The sequence below is a fragment of the Peromyscus californicus genome, unplaced genomic scaffold (genome assembly GCF_007827085.1).
Source record: "Peromyscus californicus insignis strain IS unplaced genomic scaffold, ASM782708v3 Scaffold_16__1_contigs__length_79575227, whole genome shotgun sequence".
NCBI classification, from domain to species: Eukaryota; Metazoa; Chordata; class Mammalia; order Rodentia; family Cricetidae; genus Peromyscus; species Peromyscus californicus.
This window is the reverse complement of record NW_026294458.1, coordinates 47,328,510-47,340,010: the sequence shown is the minus strand read 5'-3', so window position 1 is coordinate 47,340,010 and position 11,501 is coordinate 47,328,510. Positions and strand designations below refer to the sequence as shown.

The 11,501-nt window shown below is 43.1% G+C and overlaps 1 protein-coding gene across 7 annotated transcripts in view; it reads left to right on the top strand.

Annotated features, from left to right (window-relative positions):
- Positions 1-4,535: 4,535 nt before the first annotated feature.
- Positions 4,536-11,501, top strand: part of Htr1f (5-hydroxytryptamine receptor 1F) — a 143,998-nt gene continuing 137,032 nt past the window's right edge. For 3 of the 7 annotated variants that reach the window (XM_052740975.1, XM_052740972.1, XM_052740973.1), the window contains exon 1: positions 4,880-5,481. The gene's annotated coding sequence lies outside the window, so the exon portion shown is untranslated. Of the gene's footprint in view, positions 5,482-11,501 lie in introns of all 7 variants that reach the window. The other 4 variants (XM_052740976.1, XM_052740974.1, XR_008218861.1 and 1 more) reach the window with 3 other exon arrangements.

The window sequence follows — 11,501 nt, the reverse complement described above, 5'->3', positions numbered from 1 at the left end:
AAAGAAAGAAAGAAAGAAAGAAAGAAAGAAAGAAAGAAAGAAAGAAAGAAAGAAAGAAAGAAAGAGGGAGGGAGGGAGGGAGGGAGGGAGGGAGGGAGGGAGAGAGGGGGGGAAGGAAGGAGAAGGGGAGGGAGGGAGGGAAGGAAGGAAGGAAGGAAGGAAGGAAGGAAGGAAGGAAGGAGGACACAAAGGTTGGGTGGGTAGGGAAGATGGGGGTAGATCAGGAAAGTGAAGAGTGAGTGTAACCAAAGCACATTACATACAATTCTCAAAGAACTAATAACATTTTAAAAAATAAAAAAAATCTGCCAGGCGGTGGTGGCACATGCCTTTAATCCCAGCACTTGGGAGGCAGAGCCAAGCAGATCTCTGTGAGTTCGAGACTAGCCTGGTCTACAGAGCCAGATCTAGGATAGGCACCAAAGGTACACAGAGAAATCCTGTCTCAAAAAAACAAAAATAAAAAAGACTCAGCTATACCACTCTTGGGCATATACCCAAAGGATGCTTAGTCATACCACAAGGACACATGCTCAACTATGTTCATAGCAGCTTTATTAGTAATAGCTAGAACCTGAAAACAACCTAGATGTCCCTCTACTGAAGAATGGATAAAGAAAATGTGATAGATTTACACAATAGAGTATTACTCAGCTGTTAAAAACAATGACATCATGAAATTTACAGGAAAATGGATGGAACTAGAAAAACATCAACCTAAGTGAGATAACCCAGACCAATAAAGACAAACATGATATGTACTTACTCATAAGTGGATATTAGCTATACAGTAAAGGATAGCCATGCTACAATCCACAGACCCAGAGAGACTAGGTAACAAGAAGCACTCATTGGGGAGACACCTAGGTCTCCCTGGGAAGGGGAAATAGAACAGATTTTGTGAGTGGGCTGAGGGCAGGTGGGGATGGGAACATGAGCGATCAGCTTGGGAGGCTGGGTATGGAGGGGTTGAGTGCTGGGGTGGACTGCTGGAGAGGCGCATTTCAGGTCAGGCAGAAGCCTGGTACAGGGGAATCTCCCAGGAGTCTATGTGGAGGACCCCAGCTTAGACTACTAGCAACAGTAGATAAGTAGCCTGAACTGGCCATCTCTTGTGACCAGATTGGTGCCTGGCTCAATTGTCATCAGAGAGGCATCATCCATCAACTGATGGAGGCAGATGCAGAGACCCACAGCCAAACCTTGGGAATCCTGCAGAGGGGGAGGGGAAAGGAGTGTAGGAACCAGAGGGGTCAAGGACACCACGGGAAGGCTCACACAATCAACTAATCTGGGCTTATAGGGGCTCACAGAGACTGAACCGATAACCAGGGAGACTGACCTAGACCCCCTGCATATATGTTACAGTTGTGTAGCTTGGTCCTCTTATGAGACTCCTAACACTGGGGACAGGGGCTGTCTCTGACTCTTTTATTGGCTTTTCGAATCCTACTTCTCATAATTGCCCGGCCTTAATACAAGGGGAGGTGCTTAGTCTCACTGCAACTTGATATGCCATGTTTTATCGATACTCATAGGAGACCTGCCCTTTCCTGGATGGAGATGAAAGGGGAGGGATTTGGGGGGACTGGAGGGTGGAAATGGGAGAGAGGGACTAGGAGGAGAAAATGGGGGTGGGCTGTGGCAGGGATATAAAATAAATAGATGAATAAAAGAAAAAAGAAAACTATTTTTTAAAAGAATGTTGTGATATAACTGTGGCAATAGATAAGAAATTGTGCTGATGTCTCTGCTCATTTTGTTCATTACTGGTCTTCTCAAATCAGAGGTGAGCTACCTGTGGCTTAATTGACCACAATGGCAGATACGGAAGCATCCTCTTTACCCATCTTTCCCTTACATCACATTGTTCAAGCCTAGTAGATGGCATGCCTTTATCTGCCATGGAAATTATAATGATTTATGCCAAAAAACTAGACAAGTTCATGAGCCTGAAGTTTGAGTCAGTTCTTAACAGATATCTAAAAAAATAGCTTCAAAACATTTTTTATCTCTGCAAAAATAAACATCTTATCATAAAGATTATTTTCAATCTAGTCTTCTCTTTGCTATAGAATTGTTGGTTTGTATCTGTTCTTTTACTTACTTCCACAATAATGAAGGAAGTGACCACCCAAAGATTTAATGGCATGAAACCATTATACAAATTGTTTTTCTCATAAACTTGGGGAAGAGATGTGTATTGATTGCTTTTCCTTTTATGACGAGTTTTCATTTCACTCTGCTTTTTTTTCCAAAACAGAAAATGGTATTTAAAGTAATCCTCCATAAATCGGCCTTGTGATATTGTGAAATTAGTCCATTTATCTTACTTAGGAGGCACAGAAGTTGGGTAAATCTTCTATGCTTAGGCAAATAACTCAGGAAAACATTACCCATTTCTGAAAATGTTCCGTCACCTATGCCTGCACTGTCTGTTCTAATTGTGCCTGGATTATACAATTATCTCACGGTTGCAGTCAGCTTAATTGAAAGGAATGACAGCGCTTCAACTTAGCTTTTAATTGAGATCAATATTACTGAAAGGGTGCAATTTGACCTTGGTGAAAATCACCCTCTGGCAAAAGATCAAGAAATAGCATATTTCTCAGTAAGATATATATATATATATATATATATATATATATATATATATATATATATCCCTTGCTACAAATGTTTACAATTAAAAATAAATGAGTAGTGATGCTTTCTGTGGGAGTATGATTTGGTTTGATTTTTGACACACAGTCTTACTATGTCACTTGGGTTAGCCTCAAACACATCTACTACTTGTCTTCAACTCTGGAGTGCTTGGCTTATAGGCATGGATCAACATAGCCTGGCAAGTTGTACTTGTGGGAACTTAGTCCTTGATTTCTTCTAGTAGGAGATGAAGAACCTAGGTCCCCAGGTGTGCCCGGCAAGCATTCTGCCACTGAGATGCCTTGTTAGTCTTTGATTTCTTACAAAAACTTTCAAATAGAACTCCCTTCCAGAAGTGGTGGCCGGGAGGTCATCATGTTATGTGAAACACGGGAGACTCAGAAAGACATCACATGTTTGCTCTGTGAATTAAAAAGACAAAAGTCTGGAAAGTAGAAAGGATACTACTTGGAAAAGAAAGAGGATTTATGAGAGGGACAAGGTAGAGGGTAATAATAGATATGGGCACAATCAGAGCATTTTATAGACGTGCATGAAATGTATAATAAAGCCCATTCTTTTGTACAATTAGAGTACACTAATAAAAGCATTTATTTTAAAAAGGACTAGTAAAAAAGAAAATACCTTGTTTGGAATGCTTTAATCAGTCTGGAACTTAAAAACTGGTTCTGATGAGATTTTTACCAAAACCTGGGACTCTCCAGTGTAGTTCAATGTCTATCAAAGAGATGTAAGGAGCTCCTTCTGCATTATCTTCCAGTCACCCAGAGAAAAGTTGCTGGGGGCTGGGATGATGTCCTGACTGCTGGCTTAAGTATCTGTGCACTGAATAACAATGGAACTCCTCTAGGGCAGAAGGTCCTACTGCAGCATGCAAGGTGTATTTTTCATCACCCAGCCTAAGCACATTCATTTCCTGCAGGAGTAGCAGCGGGGCATCTGGAAACTTAGATCCCTTTTGCTTTACAAGTGTAATCTCTACTACACCTGCACTTAATACACTCTATTCCCCTCGATTCACTATTGAATTGCTGTTTCCAGTTGCACAAGTCCAAGTGTGCCATCCGAAAGTATTCTAAAACTTGAGGTCTTCAGATTCCCATTTCAAGCTGGCTCCTATTATCCTTCTTAAACGGAAGGACAAACCCTATTTGATTTCTACATTTTCAGAATATCTTTGTATCTCTGGAGGGCAATGTCACTCCAGAAATGCCTGAAGTTGGAGATGTTCTTAATCGACCTGTGGAGGTGGTACATAACCTTGGACTTTATAGCTGTCACTGATGAGATTTGTTGTACAGTATGCTGGAGGTAAAAGCAAGATGGTCAATACAATAGTGAGGGAAATAACTGCTTTCTGCTCCTATAAATCTTGACTTCCTCTGGAATTCTTTCCACTTTATTTCCTAAATAAGCCCCATATATTTACGCTGACACATATTTATAAGCAACAGGGGCTAGAACTGTGCAATTCACAACACAGGGACGTGAGTTAAGAAATATGTGAGGGAATAAGAATGTGAAATAAATACTGACATCCATCTGTAGTGACCACAACTCAGCTAACATTTACTGAGTACCAAGTGCCAGGCATTATGTCTGAAGACAGCATCTTGTTTAAATATAGGATGCAAGAGAACAAGGATGGCGGCACAACAGGAGGACCATGGGCTGGAAAACACAGGCTCGGATTATAAGGCAGATTTCTAAAACTTCGATTTGGATGGATCATAGGAGGTGCTGGCATGTGAGAGAGCAGAAAGGATATCTACATGACAGGCTTTTCCCAGAAAGGTAAATCTACAGTCAGCCTCAGGGTGCAGCTCTGTCCTGGTTGGGTCCACCAAATGGACAGTAGGTGTATCTCTGGCCAGGAAAAGTCCGTCCCTCCTCTGCTATCAGTGGAGACCTGCTTAAATCTTACAAAATGCCTGCCTTCAGGAAACAGTCACATTCCAAGGTCAGTCAAAACAGATTTTGGTAATTCCAGGTAGGCTGATGAAGCCCCTGTTTACAGGCATCATGAAAAAAGCAAGTCTGGAAGGAAAAAACCAAACAGAACAGCAACAGCAAAGGTCAAATATCCTCTCAAGGTCACATCCCAGCGAAAGCAGTAGAGCCACCTCTGGCATAAACCACCTGAGTAGGAAGAAGCTGAATAAACCTTGAATTCAGTGCCTCTCCTCCCTTCCTCCTTCCTTTGCCCCCAACTCCAGTTCTTTCTCGAGAAATGCCTACTTTGTGACATTGTGGGTAAACAGATGTCCGGAGCCACCCAGTAACTATCAGGACTATAAAGGCACTCTCCATGACTGTTACCTCAAACGCCTATATGTACCCCTCCTCTGAGCCTCACTTTATTTCTAGTCTTCCAAAGAGGTTTTAAGGAGTCCGTCCAACGATGAAAAGTTAAGGGAAACAAGATCGTTTGCTTTAAGCTGTTCACATAAAGGTGGTTCGCGTCATTTCCAGATTTCCACGAACAGATAATCTCCAAGGTATCAGGAGAGTTAAAGGGACGGGACTTTATCCCTCCCCCTTCCCTTCCCCAAGCGTCAGTCCAAGGGAAGGGAGGGGACGAAAAGAAGAGACTGGGAGGTGGAAAAGTGGAAGAAGCTGGAAGAGCCGGGTGCTGAGGGGAGCCCCCCGGGCGTCGGGCCCTCGGGCGAGCTGGCGTCTGGAACCCGCCCCGGAGCTGCGCCCCAAGCTGCAGCGCGCAGTCAGCTCGCCGCCCAGGAGCAGCCGGGACGCGCCGCTGTCGCCCGGGCACGATCGCGGCGGGCTGGGGACCAGAGCCCCCAGAGCTTCGCTAAGGTGAGTACGAGGAGCTGCCCCGGGCACCAGAGAGCGCGCAGCGGGCGGCGGACTGCTGGTAGCACTTGGGTGGGAAGGGTGGCGCGGCCTCAGCCTGGCAAGCGCTAGGGTAGGGGCTGGGGGACGGGGGTGGTGGTGATGGTGACAATTCCTTCCCCCGGCTACTTGGATGGAACAGCGCGGAACTGAAGCTCGCCCTTTCCCGTCTCCCCTCAGCCTCTGCTTCCCTAGGGCTAACTTTCAGGAGCAGGCACGGTCCTGGGTGGAGCAGGTGGTCTCCGGTGCGTGGAGGGATCTGGTCCCAGACCCTGGAGAGAGGTGTGGATTCCAAACGGTGATGCCAACACCCCTTAGGGTGCGGGCACCGGGAGAGCCTGCCAAGGATAGAGGCTAGGGTGTACTGAAATCCAACTAGAGGTCAGGGGTGTCATCGAATCCATCACTTGGTCGTATCTGGAGACAATCAAACAGACAACGATAGAATCTGTGTAGGAGTTCAGAAGGGTATGGACCAGAAATCAGGGGTAGTTTTCCAACTTGACTTTCCGTGGGTCGGGATCAATGAGGTAAAGCGCCAAACAGACCCTCTCACCTCGCCTCCACAGAGTCCCCAGCTGCTGTAGGGGCTTGTCCAAGGAAGGCTTGTTTGGCCTCTTCGTCTTTACAGAGACCAATAGGCAAAGAAAAGGAAGGGGTGGCAGAAGGAAGGGCCATGCTCGTGTTTCGGGTGCTCACACCCTAAAGGGGATGAAAGAACCATAGCTGCTTGCCAAAAGTTAAGGAACGAAATGGAGGGATGATGCGGAGCATGCCTGGGCACAGAGGTTGGCGTTTGGACTGCCTTCAGAACCGAATTTGGTTTGTTCACTGGGTACACGATGGACATGTACTGCCACGCACTTGAGGAAAACAGTGAGATAGAGGCTTCGTTTTTTGCCCTGTAGCTAAGTAGCTCCTAAGCACCTTACTGATGAAATACAACATGACATGTGACCATTTAAGATGACCTAAGCAGGTAGCCTTCCCAGCACTCTCTGTTTCTCTGGAGTACCAATGTAATTGTCATTTAACAGCATTATAGATGCTACCAGTCCCTAGACCAAAAAAAAAAAAAACAACAGCAATAATAATAATATTCTTTCAAATGATTTTTGTTTCTATTCCATTTACATATACACCTGTGAACTTAGACTTGTTGATCAACAATGTAGGAATATTTACATTTTATTTGCTCTATATGTCTGTTTATGAGGAGACAGACTGAACTTGGCTGTCTTCCACTGAAGGAATGACAGTCCCACACAGCCGAAGGAGACAGAGGAAATAGCCCTTATCTATGGCTCACAATTACTCCTCCTCTTCTCTCTCCCCACTCTGTAAACTTAAAAGCAAATTCTAATATCACCACTTTCAGTTTTCTCATAAGATGAAATCACTGTTACCTCTGTTTATCCCAGTCAAACTTGTTCAAGGTCAGTTCTATAAGAAAAATTGCTATTCACTGAGTTCACTCAAAAGTGGTCTACCCATCTTTGTGTAAGGTGTTCCTCAAAGAACTGAGATGTTGCAGGACAAATGTTGTATCTGCTTGGTATTAGTCAGGAATTTCCATATGCACCAAGTAACTTCCTCATTTTTATACAAAAAATTTTAGGAAATTTTCCCATGCAGTCTTTGGTCAATATGTGACATTTGTTCAAGCTTCATCCACTTGGGCTTATTGCGGAGCTAATGGTTATGTTCTACTAAAAAAGTGTTCCACTCTGACAATAAACCAAGGGCTTTGCTTATGAGGATGAAGATGCAAGGAACAATGCAGTGTTTGCCCCTTGCTTCCTGGGGCAGCCTCTGTGGGGCACATTGAAAAGGCTCTTTCAATTCGTTCAAATAAATAAAAACACTCATCTGCTTTACTTAAAGTTCTTGAATGCATTGCTCTTATAAATACTGTCACAGAACTGCTGGTTATAACAGCACATTTCTGTAAAGAAATGTTTTGCTTTCACTTGAAGTTTGGCACACGTAGTTTTTCATAGACTTCTAAAATCATAACATCTTCATTAAAAGTAAGAAGACATCCAAAGTTCTCTTCTAGTAAAGGTGATCCCCTTTGAAATGATGAGCTATTACTGAAACAGTTTCAAGGATGTTTGAAGGACATTTTCTAGTATATTATTACTAAATAGGCAATGTAAAACAATGTGGACATGATTTTTTTTTCATTTATTTTATGTACGTGGGTATCTATAGTTCATAATGTGCATGCAGTACCCACAGAAACCAGAAGAGAGCGTTGGATCCCCTGGGACTGGATTGACACACGATTGTGAGCTGCCATATGGATGTTCGGAATTGAACCTTAAATCCTCTGGAAGAGCTGCTAGTGCTCTTAACTGCTGAGCCATCTCTCCAGTCCCTGAATATACTGTTTTTAAATCCATGGCAGTATTCTTTTATTCATCACTAATTTTGTAAGTAGGAGGGGTGCCTTTTGAGCAAAGAAAATGTGATGCTACCAGATCTTGTGATCCCTAAGGAGGTATCTGTAGTCATCCAACAGACCCACATAGAACCTTAGTCCTTGTGCTCTGACAGAAATGATCCATCCACTTGAAATCATAACAAGAAATGTTTCGGAGCCAAGAGAGGAATATAAGTAGGCCAAAATGACACCAACAAGTACACCTGAGTATTTGGGAGTGGAGACTGTATGAATCCGACAACCTCCCCCAGCTCCTTGATGATCTTTTCTTCTGTCAGCTCTTATTTGTGGCCCTTTTTATGCACAGTGTGGAATTTCTCTTTGTTTCAGTGGATGTGGGAAGAAATAATATTTCTTACAGCAAGAAAGGCTTTACCATGATGCCCTTGCCATGACACTAAGCTCATCTGTTGGAAGATAGAACCTGCGAGGAGGTTGTTAAAAGCAGTAGAGTTGTTTATCATCGTCTTTAACAGGGGATGACAACAGAAAGTGGTGAGACGCGATGAGGTGTGGAATACATTTGGGGGTAAGAGAGGCAAGACTTGATGGGTAGATGTGGTTGGTGATGGAGGAAGCAGAGCCACAGTTAGTTCATGCCTAGATTTATGGGTGGAGCGTCTGGGAGACTTCAGTTGTCCCTGAGCAGCATGGGAGACTGCCAGGGACAAGTAGGTTCCATGCAGCTTATCAGACATCTGTACAGAGGTTTCATTGGGGTTGTTGGGTCAGAACTCAGGGGAGGAGAGTTGGAGGTGAAAGTGTGAGGCATCCGTTCATCAATGACATTCAAAACAATAGGATTTTATGGAAAAAAAAAAAAACAGAGGTCAATACATTCGGAGAATCAAACAATCTAGAACAGTCCAGATCACAAATATTGAAGATGGTAGGAGCAAGAAAAGAAAGTTAAGGCGTAGGAATCAGAGGAGTCAGGAGACTTGCAGAAATGTGTGAGACCAGAGACATGAAAAGAAAAAAAGTGCTGTAAGTAAGAAGAAGGTCTAATTAACTATGTCCATGCTGCTGAAGCCTTCTGTGATGTGAGGACAAAGAATTATTTTAGAATTTAAATGGTCTGCAGGCTAGTCAACTTTCTATGACTGTACCAAAATTCCTAAGAACATCAAACGTCAGAGGTTTCCGCCAGTGATAACTGGGCCCTGTTGCTTTGGGCCTGTGATGGCTCAGTATGTCACTGAGGACAGGAGCAGAGAGGGAAATGTGTATCCCATTCAAGGAAGGGCACACAGTTAATGACCTAATTACCACTCTGCCCACCTCCTCAAGGTTATGTTACCTCTTAATAGGCCTCAACACACAGATAAGGCCTTGGGGGACATTCGAGATCAAAACTGTATCTCAGCTGAGACAGGATTGCTTTGGGGTCAAGCCTAACCCATAGAGAGACTAGGCTTGAAAAAATTCTCACACTCTGGTACTCTTTATTTTACTTAAATTTTTAGAATTTCATATATGAATACTGTGTTTACATCATTTCCATCCCTCGCTCTCCCCCTTCCCCTTGCAGCCCTTACAGCAATGTTCATGTGAGTCATTTCAGTCAAAATGATAATGATGATTAAATATTGATTCATAACAGTGAACAAAACAATTGTAAACCCAGTGGTTCTAATTCCTGGAACTTTTCTTTGGCACACAGTTATATTTCAGTAAATGAATATATGTTCAAAGTTAAACAAACAACTGAAAAGCATAAATATCTATACATTTAAAAAGCAAAATAAACTATGAATATCCATTCAGTGAGAAACATTCCAACTGTTAAAATTATTAAGGCAGCTTTCCATGTATTATAACGAAAAGACCTTCCAAGAACATTCAACATGAACAAAAAAAGAATCAGGCTTGATGGCTTATTACTGATTAACAAAGAAAAATAAGGTTATATGTGAAAACTTGTCTAAAAATCAAGAGGCAGCAGCAGTTGCTTGTAGGGAGGGAAAGTTCGGAATAGAGCATAATGAATATGAGGCTCTGGGAAAAGGGGCCTTTGTTTTCTTCTGTTTTGTTTTATTTTCAGTTCCGGGGAGTGAACCTATCCAGGGTCTTGTACTTGCTAGGCAACCATTCTGCCCCCGAGCAACACTTAATGCCTTTGAATTATAGGCACACGGTTACCTATTCAAAACCCTAAATAAAATTTTATGCATAATTTTGAAGCATGTCATTTAAAATAATAAGAGGAAAGAAAAGATGTGGTGGTGAAAAGTGAATACTATATATAGCACAAATCTTTGAGGCGTTTTCAAAAGGAAGATTAAAGGTAGCTGGAGGGAGCCATGGAGGTTTGGTTTTTAAAATGGGAGCCGTTAATGCCAAAATTAAACTACAACAGAAGAAAAATTGACTTTCAAAAAAAAAAATAATGAGGACAACTGGAGAGCAGATTCCTTTAGCAAGTAGTATGGGTAGCATTTCAGGCATTTGGAAGAAAAAGAGCTACCATGACTAGGAGCAATGAGAAAGGCACGTTCTAGAAACCTTCAGGCATGGACCTGTGCGTTGGCCAGCATGCTGCATGCCCAAGCTCACGGCTGCACGGGTCATCTGTATAAATTACTGGGACCGAGGGTCCTCAAAGTCTCCACTTCTGAAGTCCTTCCTCCCTACGTCCTTCTCATCAAGGTTTGTCTCACCCTTGGTTGGCTCTCCCCAGCGCTACTTAGCATCTGGCCAGCGGCCTGTGGGCTCCATAGAGATTGGGTTGGCTGAGAAAGCAGCTGCTTTGCCCAGATCTCCTTCACCCTCATCAGGATTCTGCTGTACTCTGAATTTAGGAGACTGAGAGGCCCTCAGGCATCCATCTCCCTCACCACTTCCAACCCCTGTCGGTTCATCTGCTAAGCTATTCTCCTTCCCCTAAAGCCTATGGTCTAGCTCCCCTCCCTCTGTGTTCTGAGTCCTACAATAGCTTTGCTTCACCCTTCCAAATGTTAACCTCTTTGCTATTCAGTGACCCATTGTGTAAGTGTATTATTAACATGGGATCTAACCTCTTCATTATTAAGAGATCTCATCATGTAAGTGTATTATCAACATGGGATCACTCCCACATTTAAACCACTCAGACAAGCAGAGAAGCTTCACAGGATACAGAGCCCTCAGCTACAATCCTAGCCAGTCTTCTCTTTGTCAGCCAGCTTTGGATGAGGGAAATTAATTCACACTTGTCTCACCATCTCCCTGCTATTAATTTCTTTCCCACCACCTTCTGGCTTACACTCCCACCACCCCACGAAACCTTGTCTCCTTGAACTGCTTTATGATGGTTAAGAACGGTAATCCTTGGCGGTTTCTCCCATGGGCTCTGAGATTCATCTCTTCCCTCTCCAGCTGAAATGGTACCATCCTGACCCAATTTCTACACTTGAAGAGATGCTTTTCCATGCCTCATTGGCCATTGTCTGTAGCCATCTTCTCCATTCAATTCTACCTTTCTTTTTCTCTTTTACTCAATGATCCTTAAGAATCAAAAAGCAAAATTTAAAAAAAAATAAAAAAATCAAAGACACAA